The 22,517-nt window shown below is 39.3% G+C and overlaps 1 long non-coding RNA gene across 1 annotated transcript in view; it reads right to left on the bottom strand.

Annotated features, from left to right (window-relative positions):
- Positions 1 to 21,839, bottom strand: part of LOC310895501 — a 39,804-nt gene extending 17,965 nt beyond the window's left edge. Inside the window, exon 1 of the long non-coding RNA XR_014580733.1 lies at positions 21,770 to 21,839. This is a non-coding gene — a long non-coding RNA (uncharacterized lncRNA). The remainder of the gene's footprint in view (positions 1 to 21,769) is intronic.
- Positions 21,840 to 22,517: the final 678 nt, after the last annotated feature.

Below are 22,517 nucleotides of genomic sequence, written 5' to 3'. Positions count from 1 at the left end.
ATCCTGGGGGAATATGCCTAATTTATTACATTTTAAATGATTTGGATTCCTTTAGGATGAGCAACTCCTCAATTTACTTTCCATTGGCTAACTGGTGAGAAAAAAAAAAAAGTCATTAAATATGAATGGGGTTGGATTTGTTTTAAAAAATTATTACCAAAAAATCACATTCCGCCAATGCTGTTTAGTTTGTATGCTTTTTCACTCTGCAAGGAAGGTAGAATATTTGGAGCACGGATTCTAAAAAAACTCAAAAAAGAAAATAAGAAACATTTCATTGTTTCCTAGCAGACTGCTATTGTCCCCTGAGTATTCTTCTGTTTCTGAAGTCACTCTCCGCAGAACACCTGCAGTACAGACTGGGAGAGTGGTGCTGGGGATCTCTGCTCCCAACTTCTGTCATATTCAAAAAATATAAAAAATTGGGGGGAAAAAAAAAAAAAGAAAATATTTTACTGTAAAGTCTTGCAAGGCAACTTACCCAGGGGGTTACTTGATATAACCTCTAAGGCTGACCTAGTTTTCAGTAAGGGCTCTTGGCCCTGACTGTAGATTGGCACCCTACCATGTTTAACACTGTGCTCATAATGCAGTCTAAGAAAGATACTTTGCTAGCTACAAAAAAAAAAAAAAAAAAAAAAAAAAAAAAAAAAATGGAATACCTCAATAAAAGGATAATAAAATAAATGACAGAAATGCAGTTCTTGACCTGGACAATCCTTCCGCAAAGGTGTCATTCCTATCTGAACTAAGTCCTTCTCCGACTCCCTTTGTTCATTTCCCTTTCACAGAATCTTGAAGCCCCTCCGCAGCCCAGCTGTCACAAGGTACCATCTCCCTACTTAACTGATGTGCTCATTACATTTGTGTTGGACTGGGTTCCATCAGGTCTTTAAAGGGATGAGCATAAGAAACATAAACAGATTGTGCTGTGCATGAAAAAGCACTGTGTTGCAGTTGTATTTAAGTATCATTCAGTGATAACTCTGTGCTCTCAGACATACATGAGGGATTTGAGTGTTCAGCAGCATCCAATTTAAGGACACTACTACTAAGTCTAATTTTCTATTTACCTAAAGGAATTATGCTCTTCTACCTTTGTTACAAGCCATCAGTTAAATGAACAATGTGGCAACATTAGACAACTGCTTCGTACCTTTTTTTTAGTATTTGATAAAACTTTAATGGAAATCCTATGAAATGTAATCATCTCTTCTGTCACCTGCCTTACAGATTGCCTTCCCTGTTCTCACTGGACTTGCTTATTGTTCCCTACTACTGCTTGGAAAACTATTATTAACTATTCAAGTCAGCACAAACCCAGGGATGTTCAGGAAAACTCTTGGACTGTGAATTTGATCCCATTCCTTGCCTGGTAAGATGTGATCACTGTTATTTTCACTGACATAAATATGATATATATATATATATATATATATGACATATATATATATCAGGTTATAACATTACCTCCAGAGCTTGGGGGTGCTCTGGCAGATAGGGCTGGCCCAAGGGTTTACTCTTTCCCATTTCTGTGGCCAGAAATGATGGCGCAGTTCTGGGAATCCTGCCTGAAGAAGAAGCAACTTTCATCCTGAAGATTAATAGGGTTGTCTTTCACTTCAGGCCAGAGTTCATTTCTGCATCTTTTTGAGATTGAAAAGCAGAGGTTTCAAGGTGCTCAGCTATATGTCACCTAAATCCTAGAGGAGTATTGATCAGATGGAAGGATATTCCACACATCTTTTTTTCTGCAACAAGCTCTATGATGCCTGTCAATTAAATGAGAAATATTTAAATTACAGCACTTGTAGGTGAACTCTGAAGAAAGGTGAATGCAGTGGCGAACAACTCATTCATTGGAACTGGTTGCTCAGGGAAGTGGTGGAGTCACTGTCCCTGGAGTTGTTTGAGGAAAAGGTAGATGTGGTACTTAGGGATATGGTTTAGTGGGCAATATTGATGCTAGGTGGATGGCTGGACTAGAGGCCTTAGAGATCTTTTACAACCTTAATGATTCTATGACTCTGAATATTTTCTGTGACATACTGGCAGATCCATGGCCTACAGACAGTCTTTGACTGTAGTCAGAGTTGCAGATGTTATGGAAGAGACAGGCAAAAACGAGACAAAGCATACAGGGATCCTTCTCTCAGTGTATCTTTTCAGCTTCTGGCACTGAGCAGTTCTCAGCCAGCACTCATATTCACATGTTCACTGATATGGATTTCTTCCTTCCATTAATTTGTCTCTGTTTTTCTGAACATATCAATACCCTAGTACCTTATAGTAATGAGTTCCATGAGTTAACTATAGATTGGGTACAATGATCAGTGCATTAAAATTTCTGAAATCTAAGGTCATGGCTACAAAGGAGGTAAAGAAAGACATATTTGTGCTCGACAATATGTCACATTATATATTAATGTAATTGTTTAAATTTTATTCACATGGGTCTTTATTGTCTACATAAAAGATAATAAAAAATACTGTTATAAAGTTGATACAAACTGCAAATATCTTAAAAAGGCTTAGACCTTCTCACTTTGTTTAGTAATATTGCATAAAGTTCATTTTCTTTCTTCTGAAAAACACAGTTTCATTAAATGCATGAAAGTTCAGGAGGTCTTAAGTACTGAACAGACAGCTTCTGTTTATGCTAAAAATTCTGCAAGACAAGAAAAAAAAGTCTCTTTTGCAAGTGTTCACCAATTAGATTTTGACTTTGTAAAATGCAAATTGGGGATTTCAAATTCTGCCATTATGTTTCCTGCATAGAATGTTTTATCTTTGACCTATTTAAAATAAAAATTTCCTATATAAGTTTTCAAACATAAAAAATACCATAGATTATCTCCAAATTTCATACAAAATCTAGGAGCACTCTATTAAAGACTCACTGCTAAGACGTTTAGTCATCATGAAGTGATTATAATAAAACTGTTGAGGTTTGGTGTCAAGGTTCCCCAAAGTTCTTGTTTTGACAAATTATCTTTGCAGCACTTACATATCATAAACTATGTTTAAAATTAAATACTCCAATTAAATCAACAACTTCAGTTTGCCCTCTGGGGTCATAAACAACCAAAAAGTGATGTGTTTTTCCTCTGTCCACAGTAAGAGGCTTAGAAGGAGAGAGGGAGCAACAACAAAGACTGTTGAAAGGCCTTTCTGATAAAAGCCCTGGTTGTAGTTTTGCACTGTTACATTCTGATTTGCAGCTTTGTGGTCTTTCTTACCAATTATTGGAAGCATTGCCAACAAAACAGAGGTTGCACAAGAACTTTTCCCACACTCATTTCTACTATTCTGGTTCAGAGAACCTCATTCTTCATTGCCTAGCTCAGTTGTGTCATGAAGCTATGTTTTTACCACCCTCAAGGCAATTTCAAGATTTTCCCAGAGATTAAAGCACTTAGAAGCTTATTGTTTATTGGAGACCTACACTACAGAGTGCAGCAGAAAGGAGCATAACCTCAGCAAAAGGAATATATTCTGTTTCCAGAATAGCCTGACTGGTCCACCTACTGTCCTCAGTGATTATTATAGTGCAAAGATACTTTTATTAAACATAATGATATTAAATGGACCTGATGTGATTTAACACATTTATGAGAGTCTTTCATGTCTCGCTGTAGGAGGCTGATATTTAAACCCTAGTCCTCACTGAACCTGAAAGCATTAATAATCCCCTTCTCTTTGGCCCATATGCAGGTTCATTACAGTTGCTCTTTATAGTTATCTATTTTCTCTTAGGCCCTTATGCAGAGAAGAATCCCTATAGAGGAAAAAGCTTAAGCACTTGATTAACTTTAAATACATTGAAGTCACTGCTCAAAGTTAAGCAGGTGCTTAATGCTTCCCTGAATCAGGGCCTTACAGCCTAGTGTTTCTGTCTCTGTACTAGTTCAGAAAATAATGATCTGGGATTTGATTCTTCTCTCAACTTCCTTGATACAAATCAGAAGGACTCCATTTAGATTAAAGAGCTTTGTTCATCTTTGCCTACTATATTATAGAGCCATCCAGAAAATTGGGTGCCAAACATTACCAGTACAGAATAGCAATTTAAATATACATGGCATTCACTTTTGTCACAAAGAAGATACAAGGTATCTTCTGCAACTCTAAGCCAGTGGTGGAGCACCAACACAAAATTAGAATCATAGAGTCATTTGGGTTGGAAAAGACCTTCAAGATCATCAAATCCAAACACCACCTTACACTACAAGTCCACTGCTAAATCATGTCCCTAATTGCCACATCTATATGTCTCTTAAATATGTCCAGGGATGGATGGTGACCCCACCACCTCTCTGGGCAGCCTGTTCCAATGTCTAACTACCCTTTCCATGAAGAAATTCTTCCTAATATCCAGTCTAAACTCCCCTCATTCAACTTGAGGGTGTTGCCTTGCATCCTAAGACAGCAGGATCAGGCTGAAGTGATTCTTCTCAGTGTGACTACATTAATTGCCTCTAGCCTACTGTAAAGGGATGGGTAGAAGGTGGCAGCAAGATGTGTAGGCAGTGATGAGTGCCAAATGCAGGATGTGGATGTCATGTGTCCTCCATGGATATCTTGATAGCCAGCCCTCCCTGTTAGCCAGCATGCGAGTGAAAGAAGGCATGTGAAGACCTGCCTTCTATTTCCTCCTCTAGTTACTGTGATCCTCTCCCTCAAGAATTAGGACAGCCTTTATGCTCCAAGGGCACAACACTTAAAATGCTGCCTACGTCCTCTTCTCTTCCCCAGCTATGTGCCATATAAATGCCAGGCAGAACTCATCCTAACAGCTTCTTAAATCTGCTTTCATGAGGGATGAGAAAGCTCTCTGGACATCAGAACTTTTTTGGATTTTCCCAATTTATAAAAAAGTTCACGTGCCTTGCTTTTAGCAAATGCAATTGTGATGTCAGACTGGTCTCCATGACACTCTGTGAGACAGTCAATTGGCAGCTTTTTTGTCACCTGTGTTTCCTCTAAACAAACAACAAACACCAAATTAAAACTGCAATTCCAGTAACAGATATTCTATCTACATCTACAGCCAACTGTGATTCCTCGTGCCTGCATCCATGAAGCAGTACCTGACCTTGCTAGACAAGACCCGATGCCCCAGACCATAATCATATACCTGCTGACAGTAATGTTTGCTTTGTCCAAGATTTTGGATATGTACTCCAGAGCTCCCATTGCCCTTCTACTTTGAAACTTCATGTTTGATTTTTGTGTATGATGTGAATAGGATTTCAAGTAGGTTTCATATATTTAAAGGGCAGATCCTTAGTATCAAGGGCAAATTCACAGGCTGTCTCAAATGTTAATGTTCGCAATGAAGTTTAATGGGTTAATTAATGGGTTTTCATTTGGGAAAAAACAGCCAAATATTCCCCAAACACACGTTAACCTACAGCATCCTTAACCACCACCGAACAACACTATCAGCAGAGCCCTCCCTCCTAGAAGCTGACATCACTTATCTCACACCAAACAGTAACTATGAACATCAACACATAGGCTAAAAAAAAAGAGCAGACTGGAGTAAAGTTCTTGGGATTGTCCTAAATCTCAGATTATTCACAGGACCAGGCAGGTACAACCCAGGTGCCGCCTGCAGAGTCACAGGTTCAGTATAGGCTTTGTCCCTGGGAGCAGAGAATACAGCATACAAAATGCAGAACTACCATTATCGCTGCCTATGCACAGCACATGTATCTCTCGAAGCCAGAAATAGTTAACCAGCATAGAATGAGCACATGCAGAGCTGGTAGATATGCCCAATTGAATGAATCAGTTTATATATTTTAATCCTTCTTAAACAGGTTTATCCTCCAAAGAGTTTCTCATTTCTTCTTCTTTTCCATGATTTAGCAGCCAGGAATCTTACAGCCCTACTGTGCTTAGAAGGGGGCTCTAATTTTTTATTTCTAACAAGGTTTCCAGCAGATTTTGAATGTCATACAAGTATTCTATTTGCACATTAGCTTCTTTCAGACTGAACACATCCAGAGCTAAATTATTATTCTTGAGAGCCATGCAGGCAAAGGAGCCATCACTTCCTGTTCTGTGGAAGGTAGTATCATTTGTGGGGAAGGTTTAACAGATGCTTGTCTTCTGAACACCTGCATTTGAGAAACATGTAAATATCTAGTTCTCTTTTTACCTGCCAAGGGGACTTCCATACACTGGTCATTGGGTGGAAGCCCTATAGCCACATCCGCTGTACAGGAATACTCCAAATGTTTAAGTGCACGTGATTTTGGAAGCTAAACTAAAACCGGCTGAACTTGGACTCCTGACTCTATAAATTTGGCAACTTTGAAAACCGTGGAGTCTATAAGACAAGAGCAAAGTGTTGTAGTGATCAGAGAAGACCACTGAGTCCCAAAACATCAAAAGGCAGTAGTTTGAGTTCTATTCCACTACAAAGCAAAGGGATTTATAAGAACCAAACCTTCGCCGTACTTGTGTTTAAAAAGATCCTATATGGATCTTAATAGAAATCTGTCTATCTATTTTAGTGGGAGAGGACTAGGACCTACATGAAAATATTTCATACTATACTCATAAACATACCTGTACTGAAATAGATGTTTGTTTGGTTTTCTTTTTTGACAATGAATCTGTTCCCCCTTCAATAAAGGAGAAAAAGTAAAATGTCACCTCTGTTATGATGTTTTTGACTTACTTTTGTCTTAGTTCTGTTCTCCTGCAATGGCTGTGTTTCAAATAAAACTTTCTTCTAACATGATCTATTCTCTGTGTGAGTGGGACACATTCTGTCTCTGTCTCTCTTGTGCTAAGATTTACAGGTCAATCACCTGATTGATTACTATGATCTCTCATCTGAGACAAAAGTCAGGAGTCAATCAGTAAGGGTCTTTCTTCAGAACTTAACAGAAAACAGAGATGATATTATTTATTTTGAAACAAAGAGAATTTAAAATATAAGGCAGCATGTGATGCACCACTTTGAGGCACAACCTGAGAATCAGTTGAACTAGTTCCACTTGTTAACACCTACTAAAAGCTGCAACCTAGAGTATAGGAACAGGTCAACACATATCTACTAGAAGAAAGAAAAAAAAATTTCCACTGTTGATAAACAGAGAGGCTGTAAATAGAAATCATTGAGAAGTCTGAGATCTATAATACTAGCAGATATGAGAATTGCTGTGAAATCCAAACAATCTGCCATATAACAAGATTTGTTATCTAGAGTTTTTAGACAGACAACTGAAAAGGAAGAGCATGACAACTGTCAGAACTATTAGAACTAGATTCATTAATTATTTTCAGTGTCTTATGGAAGACACAGGATTGCTGCAATCCTGAGAAATAAATGGAATACTTATCCTTTAACCATGCTTCATGTGAAACCATTTTTAATGTGACATTCTGTATCTGGCAATATTTTATAGGCAAGCAGATTCAGTTTTCTGCACAGACATACAGCTTGCTACTGAAGAAGCAACAAATGCCAACAGAGATTATTTCAATCTGCAACCGGAAGCAAGGATATAGTCTAACCCACTGCATGATGAGCTCATCGTACAGAGGGAAATGAACACCATACAATGCTACCTCATATAAGCTTTTGATGGCATTTTTTCATCCAAGAACAACAAACAAAAAATTGGCATTATTTCTATCCTTTGTAGCATCATCATCATTTAGCTCAAACACCAATATATCCATTAGATAACTGCATATCCAATGACATACATAAATGGAAAAATGCAGGCCATATGCTGATTAGAAATTATTTTATAGTAAAATCTGATGCTCATTTGTGCTGACGTTTACCATTTTCTTGCAAAGACAGCAATTATCCTTCTTTCCAAACAGAGATATGTTTGGTGTTACATTTGTCCATGAAGATTCGGTATGTTCCAGGAAATAATCTTGTCATGATATTAAACAAGTATGCACTTGACATTAGGCTGGACATTATCAATCAGTTGAGACTATCATCAGTACAAGTTTTGAGACACCACAGGGATCATCTTGGTACCAAAATATTACAACTGACTTCCCTAGCCATCTGATGAGACACAACAAATCCTACAATACAAGCAATCCCAGAGTGACACTTACAGCAAACCTCCAAAAAAGTATTTTTTTGGAGAAAACTAAAAAAAAAAAAAAAAAAGAAAAGCACTCTACTTTGAGAAATGAGAAGAAAAAAAAAAACACAAAGCAGAAGAAAACTAAGAATTTATTTGCAGACAGTTATCTAAGAATTATAACAAAACATGAAAATCTCTGTAGAAAGATTGATGGTAAAAAAAATAATATCAGCTCGAAAAGTAATTATGAGAAGATGAAAAGAAGACAGAAAATAAGAACACTTTCCCCTCTGTTCAATCAAAACTATTCTCAGGTCTGGGTTTGTTAACAGTACCAGCAAAAGCCAGTCCTATGGAACAGGGGATGTATATAAACTAGAAGATATTTGATGAACCAAAAATCAAGTATGAAACATAATTCCTGAGCTTCTCATCTTCATCATGTCTAAATGTGTAACACTCCACCGATTCAGTCTGGATTTGATCTATTGGTTAAGCGCCAGTGGCCTGCAGAGAAGAGAAATGTACATTAAGAGTTACAGATCCACTACTCTTGGGTGGAATCCAGTTTACTCATTCAGATCTCTAACTTAATGAAATTTTGGTGTCTGGTGAGTCATTCTACATAGTATAATTAATTACTTTCACTCCCTATAGAGGTGACAGGAATGATAAATTTCCCAGAGGACTGCAGATTAAGACCCTGTTTGATTAGGTTAGGCGTTTCCCTCTTTCCTTTGACTTTGTGAGAATCAAGAAGCCTCCAAACATTGATTCAGTCCAGTTAATTTAGAATTCTTTTTCATATAGGAAATAACAACAGTCTTAATGCCTCTGACCACTCCGTTCACACCTAATGAAACAGAGTTCCAAGAGACCTCTTCATTAGGTCTGAAGAGGAAAAATTTCTGCTTCATTAGGGTCTGCCTTTCACCTACCCATCAGATGGTTAGAGCTCTGACACAGTGAGTGCCAACTAAAGCTGAGTCTTCATTTCTTAGTCCCAAGAGATTTCTCTAGTTCCTAGGGCATGAGCTGGCAACTTGAACTCTCCATACCTCTTCCTAAAACTGGCAGATGGGATTGCAATATCACAAGACTGATTTTGCTGGGACATCAGCACAGGGAACAGGCTAGTCTTTCTTCATGGAACAACTTTTATTTTGTAACCAAAAACTACTACAAAATATAGAATAGAAACACTCTATATGCAGTATCTCTATATATGCTATATGGAGAATAACGGTTGTGTCTCATTCCACACTACAGCAGAAAACCCCAGTCAATCAATTCTCTGCTCTTCCCTGGAAAGTCCAGGAATGCACCTTTGAAACTCTCCACACAAAGATCACTCTGGCCTTGTCACAGTGGATGGTGGTTCTTATCAAATGAAAAAAAAAAAAATCTCAAATGGGGCATTGTGAAGCTTTAAGCATGAGGCAGCTACTTTGGGGTTATTAAATCTTTGAACCAAGATTCAAGGGAGTTGCAAACAGGAAATTAAATTCAGACACTTTTTTTGTTTTGATAAAAAATGAAAACATAACTAAGAAAGAATAATTTTTTTTTATTTAAATCTTTTTTTTTCCCCAAATGCAAAAAATACATTGAAAAAGACTTTTGACAACATATTTTTCCCTCTCTTATCAGATATCTTCTGTATCTGTTATAAGAGCAAAGGAAATTAGGAAAAATGCTTAGCTTTCACCTATTTTAGGGAAATCTGAACAATCTAATCAGAACTTGTTCATTACTAAACACTTACTATACAGAAGGAACTATCAAAACTTCAGAACTGTCAAAACTTTGGGGAACGTTATCTTCGGTTCTTCTACCATTAACTCTGCAAGTTGCGTCCCATTCTACAAATGCATATTAACCATTTCTAGAATATAAATTACAGATTTCTAGCTTAGCTCTAGTGTGAAAAAGCATAAGTTACATCGACGACATCTCTAGGTATAGAAAAGTTCCCAGCGGTGGCTCTTTCCTTTGTTTTGCTTTCAGTAGCCATGCTTTGAGGAGCCAATGGAATCGCATATTTGGCAGGGAAAAGGAATTGAACAGTGTATATTTTAATTAGGGTTCAAGCTGCTCTAATGTTATAAGTTTTGGAATAAATCCTTGCAACTTAGATATTGTGTTCAGATACTCTTTTGGTTTTGCTCTTCTTATATTTCTATCTTTGTAGGTAAAGTAGTACAAATAGGTAATGAGGAGACACTTGGAAAGCCCTAAATGAATCCTAATATCTGACATTTGTCTAAAAAGGTGACTCAGAAACAGCTGATTTGGAGGTGTGTTAGCATGATGCTGGTTTCCACCCCAAACTGAAAGTTTGGGTCTGAAACCATGCAAGATCATAGAGGTTAGAGGTTGTCTGAGATGTCCAGAAAACATCCAGTTACTAAGTATGAAGAGCAGCTCCCTGTCCAGATTTATAGCATCCCCTGCTGTTTCAACAGCTCAACACTGAGATACACTCCAAAGGGAAATGGTGTCCCACATCTCTGGCTGACAGGGAAAAGTGAGGTAATGGAAAAAAGCAGCAAGAGAGAGTCTGACACTGAGAGCAAGAAAATGTTTTCACAAAGTGAACTTTCTGAACACGAAGGTTAGCTACACATGTTGACACAGAGTAGTCACAGTTGGGTGAATTAACAAGATGTCAGTGGTGGTTTGGCTCTGTACAAAAAGGGAAATTCTAGTGGAAGCAGCATGCTCCATGTCCATCATGTGAAACCTTAGTAATATTGATAACATCTGACATTGCATATGGCAACTGGAATAGATAGATTGTACTCTTTTATTTATTTTTTTTTCGAGTCTTCAGTGACATAGGAAACTCATTAAAGCAGCTGGCACACACGAAAAAATTTACAGGCCTGAACTACAGTCATTGGGTGGACTTAAAATGTAAATGGTTCCAACAACTGCTTTGCAGGAAAATAGGATTCCAGGGCTCTCTAAAGCATTGGTGAGCATTGGACATCCTCATCTCCAAAGTGTGACTGCAATTTGTGGCATACTCTCAAATTCAAAAGAAGGGATAACAGATTCAGTTCCCTTTGCTTTTACCGAGAATCCAGCCAGAGTAATCTGTCACTCAAGGCATACAGTAACACCAGACTATTAGAAGCTCAGTGTTAGAGAAGTGAAGAAATAGTGCTGGTATGGTCCTCGTTGTCTTTCCTAGCAGCTGATGTATCATGGCAATTTTCATGTTGTGTAAATTCTGCCTCAGAAATATAAAAGACATTGGCAAGCAGAAGAATTAAGCTCTGAAATGTACAGGGTTTTCAATCCTATTTCATGACAGCTGGAGAAATAACTTGGGTTCCCCCTGTATTTCCTTCCTTTCCTCTGTGGTACTCAAGTACATTATAAGCAGAGGTATTATTTATATGTAGCACAGGATCTTTTCTAATCCCCATGTATTAGTGAAGTTAACTACAGCTCACTCTGTACTGCTGTTTGCACAGCTGGATGTGTCAAATAGAATAAGTTCATCCTTTCTAAGATGAGCTTAAATCCACAGCCTGCTAGTGTCTTTCCCATTTACACCAACCACCGTTTCACATTGTTCCCATAAGGGAGGTTGGTTTTAGCGAAGTCATGTTCTTGGCGCAACCCTACAGGTGCATGAATGCTGATAAATCACCATGGCACACTATCAGATCTGAATGTTTATCTTCAAGTCACAGAATGTATCTAATTATGAGTAAAAAGTCATTGAGATTTGTATTACAAGACCTACAGCTAATGACTCATTGAAGGTACCCTGCATCCCCATGGTAAAAATAAGTGTCACTTTCAGTGACAAAAGAAATCAGTTTACAGGGTTACTCACAGATGTGTGGAATTAGAACACGGGCTTTGCTTGCATAAAGGAGACAAAGTTAGCTCCAGAAAGTTCAAAAGCTTTGCTTCTTACAACAAATACAAATCAGGGCAATTCAGGTTCACCGTCATGGGGCTGTTCACCATGCCCACTGTTCTCCCTTACCCAGGGTCAGATGACATGGATGCTGAAGAAGAGAGCATTGTTATGCTTTACAGAGTGCCATGCACACTGGGACTCAGCTCACAGATTAAGACAAATAAATTCAGATGTCTGCAGGTAGCTGTCTACATGTCAGCTAGAGTCTGAGCTCTCACTGCACTCAGTGTAGACAGGTCAGGACAATCATCAGCATCTCAAGGCTGGCTCAGCTGACAAGTCACTGCAGCAGGAATCAGTACCAAAGCAGGGGTACTTGGTGCCAGCTGGGATGACCAGGATGTCTGCATGAAGGGTCGAATTTATTTCACACCACAGCATGCTGCTGCCCCAGAGCTGCAACCCTGCCATCTGTATTTTGGGACTCCTTCTATGGCTCTAAATGCCTCTAAGTCAGTTCCTCGTACTTCAGGTTCTTCGTCTTTTAGGATGAATTGAGTCATTCTTTAGGCTGCACTGACTGTCTTGACTTGATCTCCATCAATTCTAATGAGACTTTAGACACACAATGCACATGGCAAATCCCATCTACTGACATTAAATGTGTCATAGGAAGCTGAATCCTGCCCTGTGGGATTTTTTCTACAGGCATGCCATAACTGTATATTTTTAATTTTCCATTATCCATGAGCAGACTGGTTTGTGAATAGGTTGCTTTACAGGTGAACACATAGCGAAACAGCCACCATTTGGAGAAAGCTGTGCTGCATCAGAGTCTAATTATTTGATTTTGGCCCCACAGGAGTTGGGACTATACATCTCTAGGTCCCGAGCTGCATGTTTTTTCACTGCTGTAGCCAAGAAAATAAAGTCCCTACAAAACCAAAAATGACAGAGAACGTGGTTCAGAGACAGTAAAGGTGGGTCCTGATTCACTTAAGCTAGTAGTTATTGGCAGAGAAACAGGTGCATCTCATCCTAGCATTGATACCTAAAATAGAGCAAGTGATTCATGTCTCTGAAGTGCCCATTTCTCTTAATAGGTTCCAAATAGGTTGCAAACTACAAGTCCAAATATGGATTTTTGAAGTTATGCAAGGCCATTTGAAACCCAGTTTGGCTTTGTGAGAACCAGACCAAGGACAGAAGGCGTACCATTACTGGTGTTTTTCTTCAACCACATTTTCTTTACCCTGCCATTTCTCCATATAACGTAGAGGTAACGATATATCAAAGATGCATTTAAAATTGTATTTGCAATCTCAGGAGTGCTACCAAAGCTTTGCTACTACCACAAGTAATAGTTCACAGGGGTGGTATCTGCCCAGTGTGCCCTGACGTGCTGAGGATGAGGGCCAAGACTATGCCGTAAGTTCTTCTGTCTCATGTGCAGGATCCTACATGTACCACCATGGTCAGCTATTACCTGCACTGCGTCAGCTCTCTTAGCCATTATGCAGTGACATACCACTTAGTCATTATGCAAATCAACATGCCCTGAGAAGTTCTTTCAAAATCAGAATTCCTTGCCCAGCTCAAGCAAAAAGTCTGTTTTCCATTTTCTTTCCCTGTCTTGATCCTTATCTGCACAGCTTCCTCTGCTTTCTTCTGTTCTCTTCACATTAGTACTCTCGATCCTTCTACCGCTATATGCATCTCTTCCCTGTTTTCTTGACAATTTTATATTGGACTTTAATGTCTGAGGTTCCCAAAACGGCCAAGCAAACTTCCAAAAGGACCGTATCTACACTGCAGGACATTTTGCTGCATAGCATTAGCTAATTAAATACTAATTAGATTTAGATCTATAGCATCAACTCCTAACTGTAATTTGGCAGATTTATTTTTTTTTTTACTTAAACTGCTTTGACATAAAATCTTACCTCAGTGATTGCCCATAAGTATTTCAAAACGAGTTTCATGAAGGGAATATATTTTAATTAGCTAAATCTTTCAGTGTAAGAAATATGAATAAAAATCTTAAATACTGAGCTTGGACACAAAAGTTACTTAGGACAAAGGTAAAATAAAGGTTTGGTGGCATTTTCATTATCCCAGAGCTGTGTGAGGTTTTTCATAGTTAATTTAGAAACAGGCATTCTTTTCACCCCCATCTACAGTATTTTCATAGCCAGGGTGAACACAGCTGGATGGGTAGGTAGATTTTTTTTCAGGGCAGGACAAAAAAATCTCTTGGAGTGATTTCTTGAAGTATTTCACATTCAGATTTTATTCATAATCAGGGATAAACATGAAGTATTGTCACATTATTCTAGGGGAAACATATTAAATGCCAACTAACTGCATCTATGCCAAAAAGCAATTTTATATTCTTTGTTGAGTGAGACAGAATAATAATTTCAGAGGTCTTTCCAAAAAAGATTTGATGACAGAGCAGAAATCAATGAGCCAATCGATATACAACCATCTTCACAAACAGTTTAAGAGGAAACTCTGGCAGTCCTTAAACAAACAACAGTACTCTCTACCTGGCAAGTAGTTAAAAAGCAAACTTACTTTATTTGTGAATGATTTATTTTAAAAAGTCTCTGGGTGTCTCAAAGGAAACTTGAGGAAGTCCAATAGTGTATGATCAGCAGAGATGGGTAACTGAGAAAGGAGAGAAAACGAAGCTTCTAGCACAATGGAAGTAAATTGTTAGCCACCTCCTGTGATCTGTGAAGCTGGCAAGAGCTAAGAGAGAAGATCAAAAACATGCGATGAAGTGAGACGCTTTTGTGCTTGCATATATAAAGTGATGTCCACCGCAATATGGCTTCATGGTTTTAAGGAAAAAAATAATAATATAGGTAAAAAGTAGCAGAGATACTGAATATTTATACTGAATATTGTGCTGTAGTGTATCTTGCAGAGCCTTACCTAAAACATGAAATCAAATTGGTCAGGGTTGGAGCATTGTGAGTGTATCTGAATGCTGAATACTGAATACTGATTGCTAGTGACAATGTAGCTAGGTACTTATTAGGACAGTGGCACAAGATGTGTTGTATCAATAAATTCAGTCAGCAGTGAAGCAGGAGGACGAGGGCATAAAAATAATACAGATTCAGAGATTCAAGCGTGGGCAGAAAATAATAAATTAATACTCAACGGAAACCAGTTCCAAAGGAATGTATGAGAAACCTGAAAGATCACTCTACTAGATAAACTACCAAGTATGGAGACCTTGTTTTCTTAGTTTTTTATACCAAGATGGGAAAAATAAAGTCTTAATCCTGAACCAAAGTTAACTGTGGCAGTAAAAGTACTATTAACAACAGCAATCTTGATACAGGAGGAAAGATAAAATTAAAGAATAGTAAAGAAGCCAGACTTGTCATGTCATGAGTAGCAAATCCATAAATGTGTGATCTGAATAGTGTTAATCTGTAGAAAGAAGTTGGGCAAACTTGCGAAAATATAATTAGGGAGTAATTAAACCCTACCTATAAGATAGATAAACAGTTATAATACGAAAACTCACTTGTCTTACACTTCCTCTCTTAGAAGACATACGTCAATATATTATATCAGTTTTAGTGCTTTTCTTTCACCGGTGGTTTAAAAGTGCTTAAGCAGCCAGGTGAAAATTGCCACCAGATGAAGGACTGGGGAGCTGGCAGAGAGCTCCTCATGTCCCGGGGGGCATCGGGATGGGAGGTGGGATGGGGGTGGTGCAGAGAAAGATCTCCAGACATGAACTTCATGTAAGCTGCTCATGAGGGTGCAAGAAGTAAGCCTTGCTTTCTGCCCTGCGTACCTCCTGTCCTGCACATGGGAATTTCAGGCAGCAGATTGCAAGTCAGGAACTGAGTGCCAGTGCAGGCTGTTCATGATAGGTCCTTCTAGTTTATCATTTTGGTATTGTTTTAACCACAGCTGGCAAGGGGATGCTCCAGAACCCTCTTTGTGCTAATTGGCTTTTCTACTGAGGTGATCCCTATTTGTAACATGTGGTTTCCTTAATAACCCATTGAATAATCTCTGGGGGAAAAAAAAAAAAAAAAAAAGGCACATTGCTCTCATGCATGAAAATCACCCATCAAAGCAGATGGTGAAGTTTGATGCAATCAGCCTGCAAAGCGTAATGAGTATAACACCGCATCAGCAAGGCTTCCTCGAGGAGATAACTGCAGTCACAAAACCATTATGCCAGTTGCTAATAAGAGGGAGGAAGAATGATTCGCAAACAAGTCGTGTAACTTGCCTACAAGAGCACCACGGGGAGGAGTGCTGTTACTCATTACATTGCGTGTCAGCTCCAGAGAGGCCACAAGTGCAGCAGAACAATACCCGTGACGTCTTGGGTGGCCAAAGGTTTCTTACATTGTTCCACATTCATTGTGCACTTGAAATTTTCTCAAAAAAGAAAGGAAGTCTTTGGGCCTGCAAGAGGCTTGCTGCCTGTATAAATTAAATGACATGCACTTCAATATACATGTACATCTATATATATATAAATATATATGTATATATAGCTTCACCACCTCACAGAACAGAGGAGAAAGCATCAGTTTTCAGCACTCTTCCAGCCTGTCATTCAGAAGAGGGAGGGGAAGGATACTTAGGCTTCTACCACAGTTCTTCTCTATTCCTTTTATTTGTATTTCATTTTGCAGGGTTCGTTTTGCACACAGTCCCAAAAAAGGAAAATTCTTTTATTCCACAGTTTTTTATTATAAATGCATGCGGAGTATGTTGTATGGTTTTTCAGGCTGCATGGAATGAAGTGAAAAAGAGTTTTCAATCTTTTAATGCTCCATGCTTGTGGAAGAGGCATAAGAAAACGGTCCACGGGGATCCTATATTATTATTTGAGGGATTTTTATTTTTCAGGCCTGGTCAGGTTTTATGACTGGCGCGTTTCCGAGAATGCACCTCTCAAGCACTGGGGTTTATAATGATTTCTCCTTACGCTATTTATCTCTCTTTTCCAGTTGCAGTGCATTTATCCTCATGCAGACAGAAGCATGACAGGAGAGGAGAGGAGACGTCAAAGAGATTCTGCCAAAGAGAGGAATATGGATTTCCCCGCTCGCCTCCCTGAAGGATATTTTCAAGAAGATGCAAGGTTTTGCAATGCACAAATATATTAGCAATGCAAAAGCAAACAGGAAAGGCTGTGACATTTGCTGAAGTTCTGCTAAACTAGCTCAGGTTGTGTATACAGGAACAGAAGAATTTGGGGGCTGGCTGTTTGCCCTAAAAAGCATGCATTTTACAGTCTGTCATCTGTGTTCCCCAGCAAATTCTCCTCCATCTACTGTGATTCAGAAAATAATTTACTTCATTATAGCTCTCAACCAAAAAGTTAAAATACAAAACGGCTGATACTCATTTGATTTTTGCAAAATCTAAGCTTGCCGTTTGATTTGTTCCCTTCCTTTTCCTTTAGCTAAGTAGCACAGCAGTTATTTCCAGCATCCCTCCATTGGAACACTGGATGAGTAAATAATGGAAATATTTATCAGCAATCCCAACTCCTTTTTTTTTTAATATTCACACAACAGATTTTTTTAATGCAGGATTTGGGGAGGTGACACTGTTTATGCAAGAATGTATTAATTCTCAGACAAGGTATGGGACTTAAATATAATTACACAGTGTGATGACAGTGAAAGGCAGTTGAACACAGTCTACTAAATAGTGAAATGCTGGGTCTTTCTCCAAGTCAGAAAAAAATACAGATTTTTTTAATACTTTAGATCCACCTTTACAAACAGGTATAATCCTAGATAGGGAATAGAGAAGACAGCGTTTTCTGCCAAAAAGGATGAGAAAGTATTTTCAAATGGATTTTCAAAGGTACTAAAGGAGTTAGGTGCTCAAATCTTATGGATTGGAATAAGTCCATTGTGCAAGGTTCTTTGCAAATCACGGCTGTAATGTCCGTAAAAGAAAGACAATTTTGCAGCCAAGGCACCTAACTGGGACTCGGTAGATCCGAGATTTATGCATAGCTCTGTCTGACTTTGCAAGCCACTTGCCCTGTGCATCAAATTCTGATTCTGTGAAGCACTAACGAGGAAAATGGCATTCCTCATCTGCACAGAGGTGTTCTGAGAATGTAGTCATTGTGATGCTGGGGGGACATGTGCTTATTCGATTTGGAGTCATTTTCTACAATTGGAAGTGGGGTTGGACATAAGACTTACTGTAAACACATAGGAGAAATAATGATAATTACTCAGAAGAAAAAGAAATCAAGCAGGACTTATTGTTTCTCCAGTAAAAAAATGTGACCTAGAAGAGATTTCCTCAGAACTTTAAATAAAGCAAATGTTTCCCTTTAAACAGGAAAAACTCAGCAATTATTATGTTGAAATAGTTTCACTCTATGAAGTAACATCTAACCTCATTAAAAAGAGGTAGGATCACAGACAAAACAGGAACATACGTGATGTCAAACCCTATTACCACAGTGTAAGACTGGTCACAGAAACAACGCCTGGCTGTGTGGTATCACCATCAGCAGCTCTGAGCAAGCTCTCTATGCCAACAAATGGAAACCGGACACAGACTCATCTGTAGACTAAGCTAAATAGGAACTGGGACATCAGGTCTTAATTTTCCTGCGATACCAAGCTTTTGGCTTCAAAAAACTTAAAGAGGCAGATGTGCCTGATAGTGGGTGCTTCAGATGGATGTGAGGATGACTCAGCTCAGTTGCCTTCTGGGTCTCCCAGTGAGCACATGCTGAGGAGACAGCTTTTGGGCCCTGTACACAAGATTGCAGCATCATTTACCTTGCAAACAGCTAACCCAACTCATCCACTCATTGATACTGAGTCTTCTCTGTCTCTCTGCCCCAGCCGTACAGGGAGGCTAGACCTGGTGCTGACATGCAGTGAAGGATACTTTCTAAACTTTATGCTATTCATAAAGGAAAGCAAATAGCCTTCATTTTACCCTTGTTAGTCCAGCTGATTATGCAGTTTGGTGTTTGATTTTTGTGGTCTGGTTGGCAAACCCCACACTCTGCTCTCAGGTTGGCTTGATAGGAGGATTGAGGAGAAGGCCATGCAGTGGTGCCTCTGCTTTCCCTACTAGTGACGCAAAGTTCATCACATGCTATAATGCCAGAAGGGCTACAGCTCTTCCGGTGCTTCCAGTAAATCTTCCCGTGGATTCTTCAGAGGAAAATATTTAGAAATCTGTTCAAGAGAAATGCTGCAGTAAAGTAGCCCACAGGAGCAATCTCTTGGGAAAGCCAAGGCAAAGCCAGTACAGGGATTTTGCCACCATTCAAGGTTTCTTGGTACCTCTGCTCCATCAGTCTCTTTCACTTGGGTCAGTTACATCCAAACACAATGGAAAGCACTCCTAAAATTTTTCTTGACACAATCATCACACCACTCACACACTCTAATTTTTTTCACAAACTCCTGGACTGCATTAAAATAACTCAGTTCCACTGGGGGTATCTCTGATTACTCACTTTTAGTTTAGTTCCTAATTTGTCATCAGTGAGAAAAGGGGTTTGAGCTCAAAATCTAAACCTTTGGGGAATATTCAGATCAGGGACATGAATTGCCTTCTTAAGCAAACAATCCAGCAACCTGAGCTCTTTCTCTGGAGGAAAAATGGAGCTCGGTGAGGTTGTGGCCTTATGGTCAGCTAACTGCCCTCGTGCTCCAGCAGTGCCAGGACAACCCAGCCCTTGACACCAGGCCTGGCAGCAGCTGTGCTGCTCATACCTGTGATGTGATACCCACCTAGCGCCCTCTGAGCCCTGCCTCAACACCATGCCCCCAAAACTACAGCCGAGCCGAAACATAAACACAAGGGAAACCATGCCAGTTTGCACTGTGTCCATATTAACCTGATTTTACATATTTTTGTTTCTGCGAGGGATATAAGTCATTCCTCCAGATCCCTTTTTAAGTGCAGTGTGTTATATTTCAAAAGCAAGTTAGGCTTTTTTCCTGTCTCTGGTGTCTAAATGAGATTAATCTCATAAAAGGATGTCCACAAATGAGAAAATAGGACCAGATCCATGGTTTCCTTTAGTTTGTGCACAAGTGAGCTGAGGGGGCAGTTCATTTGCAGTTTTCTTGTGTTTGGGCCAACTCTGACTGTTGGCAGTAATCCCAGCATAGATGAAAACAGTTTGAGTATTAGCAAGGTATGGCTGGACCTGAAAGCAAAAGAACTGCAAGAGACACCCTATATTCCCTGGCTGTTTTTCCAACTCAGCTGGAGAAATCAGACCCAGGTCTCACCCCTTTATTCCACTGAAGTGGTTCAAATTGAAATGGAGCAGACAGAAAAAAAAAAGAAAAAAAAAAAAGAGAAAAAAAAGGGGGAAGGGAAGGGAAGGGAAGGGAAGGGAAGGGAAGGGAAGGGAAGGGAAGGGAAGGGAAGGGAAGGGAAGGGAAGGGAAGGGAAGGGAAGGGAAGGGAAGGGAAGGGAAGGGAAGGGAAGGGAAGGGAAGGGAAGGGAAGGGAAGGGAAGGGAAGGGAAGGGAAGGGAAGGGAAGGGAAGGGAAGGGAAGGGAAGGGAAGGGAAGGGAAGGGAAGGGAAGGGAAGGGAAGGGAAGGGAAGGGAAGGGAAGGGAAGGGAAGGGAAGGGAAGGGAAGGGAAGGGAAAAGGACTGAATTGTAGTGGACAACTGGATTGGATCTATTCACTGGAAGCTCTAAATATTTCTTAGGATGTACTCAGAAACGTGAACCCACTGTGAGGCTCCAGTATAACCATTACAAACTCCAGTGACTGGGCTGTAGTTCTTTCACCTTTGCTTCCAGGAGTGGAGCTTTTCAATCAACCGGCCATAGGAGCACTTTTGGAGCTTAGCTAGCAGAAAACGTCTAGATAGAGCTCTTGTGAAGGTCCAGTTTCACAACCACCTCATTCATGTATGAAATTCTAACATTTGTGTGGACCTATGTGTTATTCTATTCAGAGTATTAACCAGAAGAATGTCCAGCTCTTCACTTGTACCTACAAACACCTCCTCTGCATCCATGGTGATGGGATTTTAGGTGCCACATAGGGTCGTAACTTTCTCCCTTTGATATAGACGCCTGTGTTTCTGCCCTTTTGAACTACCATTCCCCAATCATTCATGAATGACTGACATAAACAGACTGATACAAAACACAAAGGTGAAATAAATCATAATGCCAAGTTAATCAAAACACAGAAATGCTGTCCTCCAGGTCTGGTAGACAAATGAGCAAGTGGGTGAGCCCCCAAGGTGGAAGGTAGCTCTGTCTATATGTTTGGTCTCACACACCTCAAGGCATGCCAGCAGACACCAGTGAGGTGCTCCTGTGGTAGGAATACTCTTTTACCTCTCCTGCCTCCTTCATGGAAAGACACATTGATCTCATTTCTGTATTTACAGCAGCTTTTACTAGCTCCATTGAAATAGATCACCTTGAGAGTTGGTTCAAACATTGTAAATCTCTTTAGTTTTTTTCCCCAGCTGTTATGAAGGAAAAAAAAAATAATGTTTAAATACCAAATTCAGGGAGGCTGCAGACAAAGGCATTACCTTTTCCCAGATGTGGATTCTGCCTGACTTTGAAGTAAATCTACTGAGCCATCCTTGAAACCATTCTACGTGTTCTGTCATTATGTTAAACCATTAATTGTCCTAGTTTCCAACATAATGTGCATTAGAATCATTAAGACTCACTACTTTAGCAGGTTTTCCTCTCCAATCATTCAGTCTACTTTAAAAAGAAAAGTATTATTTGAGTAGCTGAGGTTTTGAGTATGTTCACAAGTGCTATGGAAATTTGTCATTTACCTTAACGGAAGCAGGAATCAAGACTTAAGATGTTCCCCTGGCATGCAGAAAGATTCACAGGTGAAAAGCCTAAAATGATAAGGTATACAGAAATGTTTTAATCTCTTAGATTTAAGGAAACACCCAATTTGGGGGGAAGCTGCAGTTCAAGTTTACTGTCTGTGCTTTAAAATATTATGTTGAACTTTATGTGACCAGCTCCATACTGGCAGACTGATCAATGCCTGTAGGTAAACTGTAGGTAAGTGGTGGGGTTTTGTTTTTTCTTTTCTCTGGAGTAGTAGTCTTTTTCAAAACACTCTGTCTGCTGCAATCTTGCTCAAGCCCTCCTGGTTTTAACACAACATAGACCACTAACAGGGATACCAAATCCCACTAATAGGGATTTCAAGGATACTGAAATAAATCTCTAATGCGTTCCTCAACTGAGATTTGAACTTACCCATAAATTTACAGTGTTAGCTCAATATTCCAGTTTTGTTTTCTTTTTTTAACTAGAAGCTCTGCTATGTCCCCACAGTTCTCCTGGCTGGTTCACAACTAGAGAAATACATAAGAGGTCAGGAAATTTATTTCACTGCTTCAACAAGAAATTAATAGAATTGATTAGCCACAGTATCTCAAGGCTTAGATCCATGCTTTGCGGAAGAAATTCATAATATCCTGAAAGTTGAAATCCTGAAATGTCATTTCATTGCTGTGAATAAGACCAAATCAGCTATTCGTTGCACTCAGTAAAGATACAGTA

Source organism: Anser anser (assembly GCF_964211835.1).
Source record: "Anser anser genome assembly, chromosome: 2".
Lineage (NCBI taxonomy): Eukaryota > Metazoa > Chordata > Aves > Anseriformes > Anatidae > Anser > Anser anser.
This window is presented reverse-complemented; position numbering and strand designations above follow the sequence as displayed.